At 48.6% G+C, this 14,050-nt stretch overlaps 1 long non-coding RNA gene across 1 annotated transcript; it reads left to right on the forward strand.

The window, feature by feature from the left end:
- The first annotated feature begins 288 nt into the window (after positions 1 to 288).
- On the forward strand, positions 289 to 4,898 carry LOC120298389. Its single transcript, XR_005554066.1, has 2 exons — positions 289 to 322; positions 4,470 to 4,898. It is a non-coding gene; the product is annotated as an uncharacterized LOC120298389 (long non-coding RNA).
- Positions 4,899 to 14,050: the final 9,152 nt, after the last annotated feature.

Below are 14,050 nucleotides of genomic sequence, written 5' to 3' on the forward strand. Positions count from 1 at the left end.
TGTTGATTGATTAGAGATTTTATAGTTTTCTGCCTGGCATAATTCTGGCCATGGCGATGATTCTTAGAACCAGAAAGAAAGCCTCAACGGCCCTTTTTAATACTAGGTGTGGCCGTTGATCTATAAAAGATTTTATAGCTTTAGAGTCCCTGAGATTGAGGGGAGGAACATTTGCACGCCTGTTGCCAAATGTTCCTCAGAAGAGACACAGAGGAAGAAACAAAGGCGAAGAAAGAAAAAAGAAGAACCAAGACAGCAAGAAAATGTCTGCAGCTCAAGCCCTATTAGCCTTTGGCTGTGATGGCGCCTCCTACGCTGTGAGGTAAGTTGTATTCTTCAGAGTCTTAGGATATGGAGTGAAGTGGATTGTCCATTCTTCCTAGGAAATTGATGGTCCATTCTTCCTAGGTAAGTAGGGGGTAACAATTGCTTCTGAGGTAATAGTAACCACAGTGTATTGTGCATTCATAGGAGTAAAACGCCAGTGGCAGCTGAAGTAATGCTGATTTTTTTTTTTGTCTCAAAGGCATGAACTACAGCATCTTAGAGGACAGAAGACTCAGCGTCGATGGTAAAAGTACAAGAAGAAGGAATGGAAATTAAGAAGAATATAATGTTTTAGATAATAGATTTTATATCGTTCTTGCCTGGCATAAATTAAGCCCTGGCAATGGTTATTAGAACCAGAAAGGAAACCTCCCCAACAGCCCTTTTAAATGCTAGGCATGGCTGTTGATCGATAATAGATTTTATAGTTTTCTGCCTGGCGTAATTTTAGCCATGGTGATGGTTCTTAGAAGCAGAAAGGAAATTACAACGGCCTTTTTAAATGACCAGTGTGACTGTTGACTGATTATAGATTTTATAGTTTTCTGCCTGGCATAATTCTGGCCATGGCGATGGTTCTTAGAACAAAAAGAAAACCTCAATGGCCCTTTTTAATGCTAGGTGTGGCTGTTGATCCATTATAGATTTTATACCTTTCTTGCCTGGCATAATTCTGGCCATGGCGATGGTTCTTAGAACCAGAAAGAAAGCCTCAACGGCCCTTTTAATGCTAAGTGTGGCCGTTGATCTATAAAAGCTTTTGTAGCTTTAGCGTCCCTGAGATCGAGGGGAGGAACATTTGCACGCCTGTTGCCAAATGTTCCTCAGAAGAGACACGGAGGAAGAAACAAAGCCGAAGAAAGAAAAAAGAAGACCCAAGACAGCAAGAAAATGTCTCCAGTTCAAGCCCTATTAGCCTTTGGCTGTGATGGCGCCTCCTACGCTGTGAGGTAAGTTGTATTCTTCAAAGTTTTATGATATGGCGGGAGGTCAATGGTCCCCCCCCCCAGCAAAAAAAATTGATGGTCCATTCTTCCTAGGTAAGTAGGGGTAACACCTGCATCTGAGGTAATAGTAACCACAGTGTATTGTGCTTTCTTAGGTGTAAAACCTCAGTGGCAGCTGAAGTAACGTTGATTTTTTTTTTATTTCAAAGGCATGTACTACAGCATCTTAGAAGACAGAAGACTCAGCTTTGATGGTAAAAGTACAAGAAGAAGGAATGGAAATCAAGAATGAATACGATCTTGTAGATAGTTGATTTTATATCTTTCTTGCCTGGCATAAATTAATCCCTGGCAACGGTTCTTAGAACCAGAAAGAAAGTTTCAATGGACCTTTTAATTCTAGGTGTGGCCATTGATTGATAATAGATTTTATTGTTTTCTGCCTGGTGTAAATTTAGCCATTGCTATGGTTCTTAGAACCAGAAAGAAAACCTCTCAGTGGCCCATTTAAATGACCAACGTGGCCAGTGATTAATCATAGATTTTATAGTTGTCTGCCTGGCGTAATTTTAGCCATGGCGATCGATCTTAGAATCAGAAAAAAAGTTTCAATGGACCTTTTTAATTCTAAGTGTGGCCATTGATGGATAATAGATTTTATACCTTTCTTGCCTGGCATAATTCTAGCCATGGCGATGGTTCTTAGAACCAAAAGAAAACCTCAATGGCCCTTTTTAATGCTAGGTGTGGCTGTTGATCAATTATAGATTTTATACCTTTCTTGCCTGGCATAATTCTAGCCATGGCGATGGTTCTTAGAACCAAAAGAAAACCTCAATTTTAATGCTAGATGTGGCCGTTGATCTAGAAAAGAATTTATAGCTTTAGAATCCCTGAGATTGAGGGGAGGAACATTTGCACCCTGTTGCCAAATGTTCCTCAGAAGAGACACGGCGAAGGAAGAAACAAAGGCGAAGAAAGAAAAAAGAAGAACCAAGACAGCAAGAAAAGGTCTGCAGCTCAAGCCCTATTAGACTTTGGCTGTGATGGCGCCTCCTATGCTGTGAGGTAAGTTTCGTTGAGTCTTGTTTCCTTCAAAGCTTTAGGATATGGGCGGGGGGGGGGGGTTGGTTTTCCACTATTTGATAGTCCATTCTTCCTAGGTAAGTAGGGGTAACACCTGCATCTGAGGTAATAGTAACCACAGTGTATTGTGACTTCTTAGGTGTAAAACCTCAGTGGCATCTGAAGTAACGTTGATTTTTTTTTTATTTCAAAGGCATGTACTACAGCATCATAGAAGACAGAAGACTCAGCTTTGATGGTAAAAGTACAAGAAGAAGGAATGGAAATCAAGAATGAATACGATCTTGTAGATAGTTGATTTTATATCTTTCTTGCCTGGCATAAATTAAGCCCTGGCAACTGTTCTTAGAACCAGAAAAAATGTTTCAATGGACCTTTTTAATTCTAAGTGTGGCCATTGATGGATAATAGATTTTATACCTTTCTTGCCTGGCATAATTCTAGCCATGGCGATGGTTCTTAGAACCAAAAGAAAACCTCAATGGCCCTTTTTAATTCTAGGTGTGGCTGTTGATCAATTATAGATTTTATACCTTTCTTGCCTGGCATAATTCTGGCCATGACGATGGTTCTTAGAACCAGAAAGAAAGCCTCAACGGCCCTTTTTAATGCTAAGCGTGGCTGTTGATCTATAAAAGATTTTGTAGCTTTAGAGTCCCTGAGATCGAGGGGAGGAACATTTGCACGCCTGTTGCCAAATGTTCCTCAGAAGAGACACGGAGGAAGAAACAAAGGCGAAGAAAGAAAAAAGAAGAACCAAGACAGCAAGAAAATGTCTCCAGTTCAAGCCCTATTAGCCTTTGGCTGTGATGGCGCCTCCTACGCTGTGAGGTAAGTTGTATTCTTCAAAGTTTTATGATATGGAGGGAGGTCAATGGTTCCCCCCCCCAGCAAAAAAAATTGATGGTCCATTCTTCCTAGGTAAGTAGGGGTAACACCTGCATCTGAGGTAATAGTAACCACAGTGTATTGTGCCTTCTTAGGTGTAAAACCTCAGTGGCAGCTGAAGTAACGTTGATTTTTTTTTTTATTTCAAAGGCATGTACTACAGCATCTTAGAAGACAGAATACTCAGCTTTGATGGTAAAAGTACAAGAAGAAGGAATGGAAATCAAGAATGAATACGATCTTGTAGATAGTTGATTTTATATCTTTCTTGCCTGGCATAAATTAAGCCCTGGCAACGGTTCTTAGAACCAGAAAGAAAGTTTCAATGGACCTTTTAATTCTAGGTGTGGCCATTGATTGATAATAGATTTTATTGTTTTCTGCCTGGTGTAAATTTAGCCATGGCTATGGTTCTTAGAACCAGAAAGAAAACCTCTCAGTGGCCCATTTAAATGACCAACGTGGCCAGTGATTAATCATAGATTTTATAGTTTTCTGCCTGGCGTAATTTTAGCCATGGCGATCGATCTTCGAATCAGAAAAAAAGTTTCAATGGACCTTTTTAATTCTAAGTGTGGCCATTGATGGATAATAGATTTTATACCTTTCTTGCCTGGCATAATTCTAGCCATGGCGATGGTTCTTAGAACCAAAAGAAAACCTCAATGGCCCTTTTTAATGCTAGGTGTGGCTGTTGATCCATTATAGATTTTATACCTTTCTTGCCTGGCATAATTCTGGCCATGGCGATGGTTCTTAGAACCAGAAAGAAAGCCTCAACGGCCCTTTTTAATGCTAAGTGTGGCCGTTGATCTATAAAAGCTTTTGTAGCTTTAGAGTCCCTGAGATCGAGGGGAGGAACATTTGCACGCCTGTTGCCAAATGTTCCTCAGAAGAGACACGGAGGAAGAAACAAAGGCGAAGAAAGAAAAAAGAAGAACCAAGACAGCAAGAAAATGTCTCCAGTTCAAGCCCTATTAGCCTTTGGCTGTGATGGCGCCTCCTACGCTGTGAGGTAAGTTGTATTCTTCAAAGTTTTATGATATGGAGGGAGGTCAATGTTCCCCCCCCCCAAAAAAAAATTGATGGTCCATTCTTCCTAGATAAGTAGGGGTAACACCTGCCTCTGAGGTAATAGTAACCACAGTGTATTGTGCCTTCTTAGGTGTAAAACCTCAGTGGCAGCTGAAGTAATGTTGATTTTTTTTTTTTATCTCAAAGGCATGTACTCTACACCATCCTAGAAGACAGAAGACTCACTTGTCAGCCTGCAGTGTTGATGGTGAAAAAGGAGGAAGAAGGAATGGAACGCAAGAATGAACATGATCTCCACCAAGAATGCTATTTCACCAATTATGTCAAAACTGACCTTTAGAACAATCGCTGAAAATGTAAGCCACTTTCATGATCACACCACACTACACATTTTAATCCTATCTGTGACCATTGCTACATAATAGGGATTCTCGTTTTCTTGCCTGTTGTATTTTTAGCCCATTCTAGGTGTGTTCCATGATGTACATAAGATTCCATACTTTTCTTGCCTCCTTACTGTTAGGCCTGGTAATGGTTCTTAAAACCCAAAAGAAAATGTCTATGGCCCTTTCTATTGCTAGGCTTGGTCACTGATTATTAAAACAGTAATTAGTATTCTGGCCTAGTGTAATGTTAGCCACATCTGTACTTCTTAGAACTTGAGAAGGGCCACACAAGCATTCCACATGCCAATCCATCCTGTAAATAGTGATGACTCATTTTTAGAGGTCTTTCAGTCCCTGAGCTGGTGTGACACTCACACCGAATGGATGTGGATAATTATCGGCTCCCAGACTCACTCAGTCCATGAGCAGATACTTTCTGAGACTCACACCAGAAGTCTCTCTCTTTCAGTCCCCGAGTGAGCAGCGAGGGCGAATCACACTGGAGGCGTCAACAGCCCTCGGCTGGAAGTCTCTCCCGGTCCCTGAGGCTCCCCAACTGAGTCTCAAACTGGAAGGGAATCCTTTTGGATCGCTTCCCTCACTGGTCAATGATGATCATGATCATTGCAGTCCATGAAACCAGAGAGACAAAAGAGATGCACTATTCCTGATTCCATCTGCACCGCCCCCCATGTTTAGGCATGGACCCTTGGTCACGCCTCCTTCGCCCCCTGCCACTCGCCTCAGCCCATTTACAGCCAGCTTTCCTCCTCCGTTGCCCTCCCGCAGCCATTCTCCACGGCCAGTGGACCCTTGGTCCTCTGCCCGTCGCCCTTCGGCCTGGACCATTCACCCAGACACCCTTTGTCCCGGGCCTTTGGCTATATGGGACAAATAGCCCCCAGCCATGGTGCTGCGGGGGCAGCATGCGATGAACAACCCCAGGGGCTGGGGAGGGCAGCTGTGATGCAAGATTTTTTTTAAAAAGTGCTCTGCTCTGCATGTTTTGGGGCCTTGCAGCTCTGACCCCAGAATCGGAAGGAGGGGGACTGGCAGCAGAAGTAGCAACCACCGGGGCCACTGGGGGGAGCAGTCAGACAAGAGTGTGTTGGGGAACGAGGGAGGGAGGGAGGGGCACCTCAAGGGGACTTCACAAAGACAGCTTGACTCGCAACTCAAACGAAAGAGAGGAGGAGGAGAAAGGCCGGAGCAGCTTCTGCCACAGCCAGGGAGGCGGGTTAGGGGGGCACACAGGCAAACAGGGCTGGTGTGCTGCTGGAACTGGAGCGTCATGGGAGGGAAGCGTGGGCTAATGGGACTGCTTGCGCCTTGGGAGGGAAGGGAGGGCAACTGGCAAGGACTGGGGATGATGGGACTGTGTGCGCCGTCGTGGGAGGGAAGGGAGGGCAAATGGCAAGGGCTGGGGATGATGGGACTGCGTGCGCCGTCGTGGGAGGGACGGGAGGGCAAATGGCAAGGGCTGGGGCTGATGGGACTGCGTGCGCCGTCGTGGGAGGGAAGGGAGGGCAAATGGGAAGGGCTGGGGCTGATGGGACTGCGTGCGCCGTCGTGGGAGGGAAGGGAGGGCAAATGGGAAGGGCTGGGGCTGATGGGACTGCGTGCGCCGTCGTGGGAGGGAAGGGAGGGCAAATGGGAAGGGCTGGGGCTGATGGGACTGCGTGCGCCGTCGTGGGGGGGGGGAAGGGAGGGCAAATGGGCAAGGGCTGGGCTGATGGACGGCGTGCGGCCGGCGTGGGGGGAGGGAGGGCAAATGGCAAGGGCTGGGGCTGATGGGACTACGTGCGCCGTCGTGGGAGGGAAGGGAGGGCAAATGGGAAGGGCTGGGGCTGATGGGAATGCGTGCGCCGTCGTGGGAGGGAAGGGAGGGCAAATGGGAAGGGCTGGGGCTGATGGGACTGCGTGCGCCGTCGTGGGAGGGAAGGGAGGGCAAATGGGAAGGGCTGGGGGCTGATGGGACTGCGTGCGCCGTCGTGGGAGGGAAGGGAAGGCAAATGGGAAGGGCTGGGGGCTGATGGGACTGCGTGCGCCGTCGTGGGAGGGAAGGGAGGGCAAATGGCAAGGGCTGGGGCTGATGGGACTGCGTGCGCCGTCGTGGGGGGGAAGGGAGGGCAAATGGCAGGGCTTGGGGCGTATGGAACTGGTGCCGCCGTCGTGGGAGGGAAGCGAGGGCCATGGCAAGGGCTGGGGCTGATTGGACTGGCGTGCGCCGTCGTGGGCGGGAGGGAGGGAAAATTGGAAGGGCTGGGGCTGATGGTACTGCGTGCGCCGTCGTGGAGGGAAGGGAGGGCAAATGGGAAGGGCTGGGGCTGATGGGAACTGCGTGCGCCGTCGTGGGAGGGAGGAGGGCAACTGGGAAGGGCTGGGGCTGATGGGACTGCGTGCGCCGTCGTGGGAGGGAAGGGAGGGCAAATGGGAAGGGCTGGGGCGGATGGGACTGCGTGCGCCGTCGTGGGGGGGGAAGGGAGGGCAAATGGCAAGGGCTGGGGCTGATGGGACTGCGTGCGCCGTCGTGGGAGGGAAGGGAGGGCAAATGGGAAGGGCTGGGGCTGATGGGACTGCGTGCGCCGTCGTGGGAGGGAAGGGAGGGCAAATGGGAAGGGCTGGGGCTGATGGGACTTGGTGCGCCGTCGTGGGAGGGAAGGGAGGGCAAATGGCAAGGGCTGTGGCTGATGGGACTGCGTGCGCCGTCGTAGGGGGAAGGGAGGGATAAATGGCAAGGTGGCTGATGGGACTGCGTGCGACCGTAGTGGGAGGAAGGCAGTGCAAACGGGAATGGCTGGCTGATTGGACTGCGGTGCGCCGTCGTGGGAGGGAAGAGGCGGTGAGCAAATGAAGGGCTGGGGCTGATGGGACTGCGTGCGCCGTCCTGGGAGGGAAGGGAGGGCAAATGGGAAGGGCTGGGGCTGATGGGACTGCGTGCGCCGTCGTGGGGGGGAAGGGAGGGCAAATGGCAAGGGCTGGGGCTGATGGGACTGCGTGCGCCGTCGTGGGAGGGAAGGGAGGGCAAATGGGAAGGGCTGGGGCTGATGGGACTGCGTGCGCCGTCGTGGGAGGGAAGGGAGGGCAAATGGGAAGGGCTGGGGCTGATGGGACTGCGTGCGCCGTCGTGGGAGGGAGGGAGGGCAAATGGCAAGGCTGGGGCTGATGGGATGCGTTGCGCCTGTCGTGGGGGGAAAAGGGAGGGCAATGGGAAGGGCTGGGGCTGATGGGACTGCGTGCGCCGTCGTGGGGGGGAAGGGAGGGCATGGCAAGGGCTGGGGATGATGGGACTGCGTGCGCCATCGTGGGAGGTAAGGGAGGGCAAATGGGAAGGGCTGGGGCTGATGGGACTGCGTGCGCCGTGGGAGGGAAGGGAGGGCAAATGGCAAGGGCTGGGGCTGATGGGACTGCGTGCGCCGTCGTGGGGGGGAAGGGAGGGCAAATGGCAAGGGCTGGGGCTGATGGGTCTGCGTGCGCCGTCGTGGGAGGGAAGGGAGGGCAAATGGGAAGGGCTGGGGCTGATGGGACTGCGTGCGCCGTAGTGGTAGGGAAGGCAGGGCAAATGGGAAGGGCTGGGGCTGATGGGACTGCGTGTGCCGTTGTGGGAGGGAAGGGAGGGCAAATGGGAAGGGCTGGGGCTGATGGGACTGCGTGCGCCGTCGTGGGAGGGAAGGGAGGGCAAATGGGAAGGGCTGGGGCTGATGGGACTGCGTGCGCCGTCGTGGGAGGGAAGGGAGGGCAAATGGCAAGGGCTGGGGCTGATGGGACTGCGTGCGCCGTCGTGGGGGGGAAGGGAGGGCAAATGGCAAGGGCTGGGGCGGATGGGACTGCGTGCGCCGTCGTGGGAGGGAAGGGAGGGCAAATGGGAAGGGCTGGGGCGGATGGGACTGCGTGCGCCGTCGTGGGAGGGAAGGGAGGGCAAATGGGAAGGGCTGGGGCTGATGGGACTGCGTGCGCCGTCGTGGGAGGGAAGGGAGGGCAAATGGGAAGGGCTGGGGCTGATGGGACTGCGTGCGCCGTCGTGGGAGGGAAGGGAGGGCAAATGGGAAGGGCTGGGGCTGATGGGACTGCGTGCGCCGTCGTGGGAGGGAAGGGAGGGCAAATGGAAGGGCTGGGGCTGATGGGACTGCGTGCGCCGTTGTGGGAGGGAAGGGAGGGCAAATGGCATGGGCTTGGGGGTTGGAACTGTGACCCGTCGTGGGAGGGAAGGGTGGGTAGAAGCCAAGCTGGCCTTGCTGTTTGCCTGTGTGCCCCCCTAACCCGCCTCCCTGGCTGTGGCAGAAGCTGCTCCGGCCTTTCTCCTCCTCCTCTCTTTCGTTTGAGTTGCGAGTCAAGCTGTCTTTGTGAAGTCCCCTTGAGGTGCCCCTCCCTCCCTCCCTCGTTCCCCAACACACTCTTGTCTGACTGCTCCCCCCAGTGGCCCCGGTGGTTGCTACTTCTGCTGCCAGTCCCCCTCCTTCCGATTCTGGGGTCAGAGCTGCAAGGCCCCAAAACATGCAGAGCAGCCACAGCACTTTAAAAAATCTTGCATCACAACTGCCCTCCCCAGCCCCTGGGATTGCTCATTGCACGCTGCCCCCGCAGCACCATGGCTCCTGCCTGCCACCCAGCTGGCTGTGGGCTATTTGTCCTGTACAGACAAAGACCCAGGACAAACGGTATCTGGGTGAATTGGCCGGGCCGAAGGGCGACAGGCAGAGGGCCAAGGGCCCACTGGCCGTGGAGAATGGCTGCGGGAGGGCAGCGGAGGAGGAAAGCTGGCTGTAAATGGGCACGGGTGAGTTGATGGGCTGCATTTCTTGGGCAAAAGGCTGCACTGCTGCTGAGGCCATCCTGACTCAGAGGTGATGCCAAGGCACTCCTGACAGGGGTCTTCCAGCCCCTGAGTTACTATTCTGTGAAACTCACACTGAATGAGTAGGCAGCCAGACGCTCCCAGGCTCGTCCAGCCTCTGAGCACACACTCTGTGAGACCCACCCTGGGAGGGAGACCCTTTCAGTACCTGAGTGAGCAGCCAGGGCGAGTCACACTGGAGGAGTCAACAGCGCTCAACTACAAGCCTCCTCCGGTGCCCTAGCTGAGTCTCAAACTGGAAGGGAATCCTTTTGAATCGCTTCCCTGAGAAATAATGTCAGCTGCAGCCAGATCTCTTGCAACCAAAAGTAAACCTGGTGACACACTTTAATACGAGGTATTGCCATCTCTACAAATTAATAACTAGTTTTTTGCTAGAGTGAAACATTATGTCCTTGAACTGGGAAAATAAATCTGTGTGACCCTTTTAAATTCTAGATGTGGCCATTGAAACCCTGAGTAGATTTCTTGCCTGGCTTAATTTAGGCACGATGGTCGTTCTTAGAACCAGAAAGCATCTCAATGGCCCTTTTTAACGCTGGGTGTGCCGGTGATTGATAATAGATTTTATAGTTTTCTGCCTGGCATAAATTTAGCCACAGCCATGGTTCTTAGAACCAGACAGAAAACCTCAACCGCTCTTGTTAATGTCTGGTGTGGCCAGTGATTGATAAAAGATTTCTATTTGGAATAATTTTATCCACGGCTGTTGTTTAAAATGTGTAAGTTATGTTTTGATTGATAAATATTAAACATGACACACAGTATGGCGGTCACCTCAAGAATTTTGATTTCTTTTGTCACACACATTTGTCTTTTTGTTCCTGAAATTTCTGTTTGACATTTATTTTTTGTAATACAACTGAGTTTTACTCCTGATTTACTGTTGTTAAGTAGTTGTGATGCTTATGGTAGACAAGTTTTATCTTTTACCTGTTTTTATGTATTCTTTCTTATCACCATCTCTTCACCAAGAGATACCTGTTGTGATATTTATGTATTTGAACACTGAAGTTGTGTTTTCTTTCTTCTGAGAAAAATCTTTTGATGACAACTATGGTTCCTTTTACACCTCACCTTTTGTCAAAAATGTCATTTTAAATTAGTGAACTATTTAACCCATGGTATTTTATCATTGCTTTTGTAATTTTTGTGTGACTTTTTATCCTTAAAATATTGGATTATGCTTTTATGTATTTTATCTGTAAGACTGTATTATGTTTTGAATTGTTGTACAAACTGTTGCAACTGGGTAACGCTTGGAAGATATGATGCAGAACAATAAAGTATTTTTTGAGTCTTCCTTCACTATACGTTCCAGCAGCCCGACCGGAATTGAAATGGGGTTTAAATAGAGTATAATACATTATACTTATAGTGTATTATACTCTATTTAAACCCCATTTCAATTCCGGTCGGGCTGCTGGAACGTGCTGCATTGCCTCAGCTGCTGCTTAATCTGTAAGTTTTGGGAGAATCCACCAGGAAAGTAGCGGCCCGCGCGCCTAATGGTGCGCGAATTATATAATTATATAACTAAAAATCACAAACAGTAGCAGTACATTCAGGGCAAGTGTGTGTGACATCCCTTGTATCTAAGATGTCTGGCTTAGTTCAGTGCAACACTTGCTTTGCAGCTGTCTTTCGCAGTACCCTTTTCAAACTTGGAAACTGTCCTATCTGTAAACAAATCACTAGCCTACAAGGACAGATCATTTACCTAGGGTCTGTAATCCGTGTTCTTCGGGCAGAAATTAGGTGTCCAGTTCAGCCCCTCTACTCTAGTAAGCCCCCATGCTATCAGCCCCCTTTACCACAAAGATCCTGCAGGAGAAGGGCAGTGTGGACAACCGTGGGATCTGGCAGGGTGAGAGCTGTGAACCATAAACACAAAGCTTTCGCTGTGTCCCTGCACAACAGTTACAGTGCCCTTGCTGACCTTAATAGGGACATTAAGGAGACAGGTAAAGGTATTTGTGAAGATAACTCAAATAAGCAGGGGATTGTGGTCCGAGATGAAGAACTAGATTTTGACAGGGAGAAGTGTGAATCAGGTATTGCACATCAGTCATGCAAGAATAGAAAGGCTCCCAAAAAGAGAAGCTACCTTCTGGTAGGTGATTCAATTATAAGGGATGTAAATTTAGGGAAGGACACAGAGGCTTTGAAAGAGGTCAGGTGTCTTCCAGGTGCTACTGCCAGTAGGGACAAGAAGCGTATTTCTAAAATAATCAAGAATGGCAGCAAGGACTTGGATGTGGAGGCTATTGTACATCTTGGCACTAATGATCTATCCCAAAAAGATGTACTCTCTGTGCAGAATGATTTCCAGAGCTTGGGGAAGGAACTTAGCAGAATAGGCTGTAGGCTTACTTTCTCAGAGGTCTTACCAGTGTATAAGGAGCAAAACGGAAAAGGCCAGCGCATAGCACAATTCAATATGTGGCTAAAGGAGTGGTGTAAAGGGGAAGGCTTTGGATATATTAGTCACGATGTCAGTAGCTGGTCCAATCAAAAGATGTACAAAAGAGATGGTTTGCATCCATCAAAAAAAGGGACTGAGTTACTCGGCTATAAATTCACAGATTTTCTGGAGGGAAATTTAAACTAAACAGCGGGGACAGGGAGTTAATTGACACGGAACAACCCTGTCCCCGGCAATTTAAAAACTATAGGGCTATCAGTGCATGTAGCATAGATGTGTGTGTGGACAAGAATATCAACCTTGCTATCAATCAAAATGAAGCCTCTAATAGCGAGTGCCACATAAAGTGCACTAACCAAATAGGTGGTAAGACAATAGGGGAACTCAGGCACCACACAGGTTATGTAGAAAGGAAACACAGGGCCACCCACAAAGGACTCAAATGTTTATACACCAATGCACAGAGTATGAACAGCAAACAGGGTGAACTAGAAATTCAGGTTAATGAGGGCAGATACGATATTGTTGCCATTACGGAAACATGGTGGGATGAAACCCACACATGGAACACACAGCTAGAGGGATTTAAATTATTTAAAAGAAACAGACCAAATAAAAGAGGAGGTGGAGTTGCTCTCTATATAAGAAATAACTACATCTCCACAGAAATAGAGCACAACAATGATAAAAACTGTCTTGAATGCATTTGGGTCAATATAAAAGGGAGGGGAAATGACATTGCCATAGGTGTATACTACAGACCACCCAACCAAACAGAGGAAATAGATGAACTTTTTGCTAGTCAGCTAACTAAGGTATGTAGGAAGCACATCACAATAGTAATGGGGGACTTTAACTTCCCTGACATCAACTGGGAGACAAACTCCGCACCAAGTGGAAGATCAAACAGGTTCCTGGCAAACCTAGCAGACAACTTTGTCTCCCAAAAAGTAGAGAAGGGAACTAGGGGATTAGCCATTTTGGATCTAATTCTCACTAACAGAGATGAAATGATAGACGGTGTTGAAGCCATAGGAACCCTGGGAGGAAGTGATCATGCAATATTAGAATTCAACATTATATTAGAATTCAACATTATAGAAGCACAAGCAATAGAACACAGTCAAACTAGAGTCTTGGACTTCAAGAGAGCTAATTTCAATAAACTTAGGGCTTGGGAAGGATTCCATGGATGAGAATCCTCAAGGGGAAAACAACTCAAGAAGCTTGGGAAATTTTGAAAAATGAGATAATAAAAGCACAGTCTAGCACAGGGGTAGGCAACCCAAAACACTTAAAGAGCCACTTGGACCCGTTTCCCACCAAAAACAAAACACTGGGAGCCGCAAAACCCTTTTGATATCTAAAATGAAGATAACACTGCATATATCCTTTTTTTACCTTTATTATAGGTGTGTGTGTTTGTGTGTGTGGGGGGGTATTTGTGTGTGTGTATATGTGTGTGTGTGTATATATATGTATATGTATGTATGTATGTATGTGTATACACACACACACACACACACACACACACACACACACAGAGGTTAAAAAAAGGATATATGCAGTGTTATCTTCATTTTAGATGTCAAAAGGGTCTCTCTCTCTCTCTGTCTCTCTGTCCCTCCCTCTCTATCTGCCCTTGGTCTGCCACTCCTCTTCCCCCGCTCTCTTTCTTTCTCTCTCTCTCTTTCCTCTCTCTCTCCCTCCCTCTCTCTCTCTTTCTCTCTCTCTCTTTCTCCCCCCCCCCATCTGCTGCTCACCTGGCAAGCTTCAAGCTGTTGTCCAATAAGCAACCTCTCTCTTTTATGACTCATGGACTTCAACTCCCAGAATTCCTGAGTCAGCCTAGCTGGGCTAGCTAGCTCTCTCCTGCCCTTCCTGCTTCCTGCAGAGATGCAGCAAAGGGAGGAACTCCGCCCAGTAAGCTTTTCAGCTCCTCGGAGAATACTGTGAGTGCACTCTCTTTTACACATACACACAGACACACACACACACACACACACACACACACAAAAACACACACACACACACAGAGAGAGAGAGAGAGAGAGAGAGAGAGAGAGAAGCAGGGAAGCACAATTGCCTCTCTGTGTCTCTG

Source organism: Crotalus tigris, unplaced genomic scaffold, assembly GCF_016545835.1.
Source record: "Crotalus tigris isolate CLP2741 ecotype Arizona unplaced genomic scaffold, ASM1654583v1 scf7180000023832.20336, whole genome shotgun sequence".
NCBI classification, from domain to species: domain Eukaryota; kingdom Metazoa; phylum Chordata; class Lepidosauria; order Squamata; family Viperidae; genus Crotalus; species Crotalus tigris.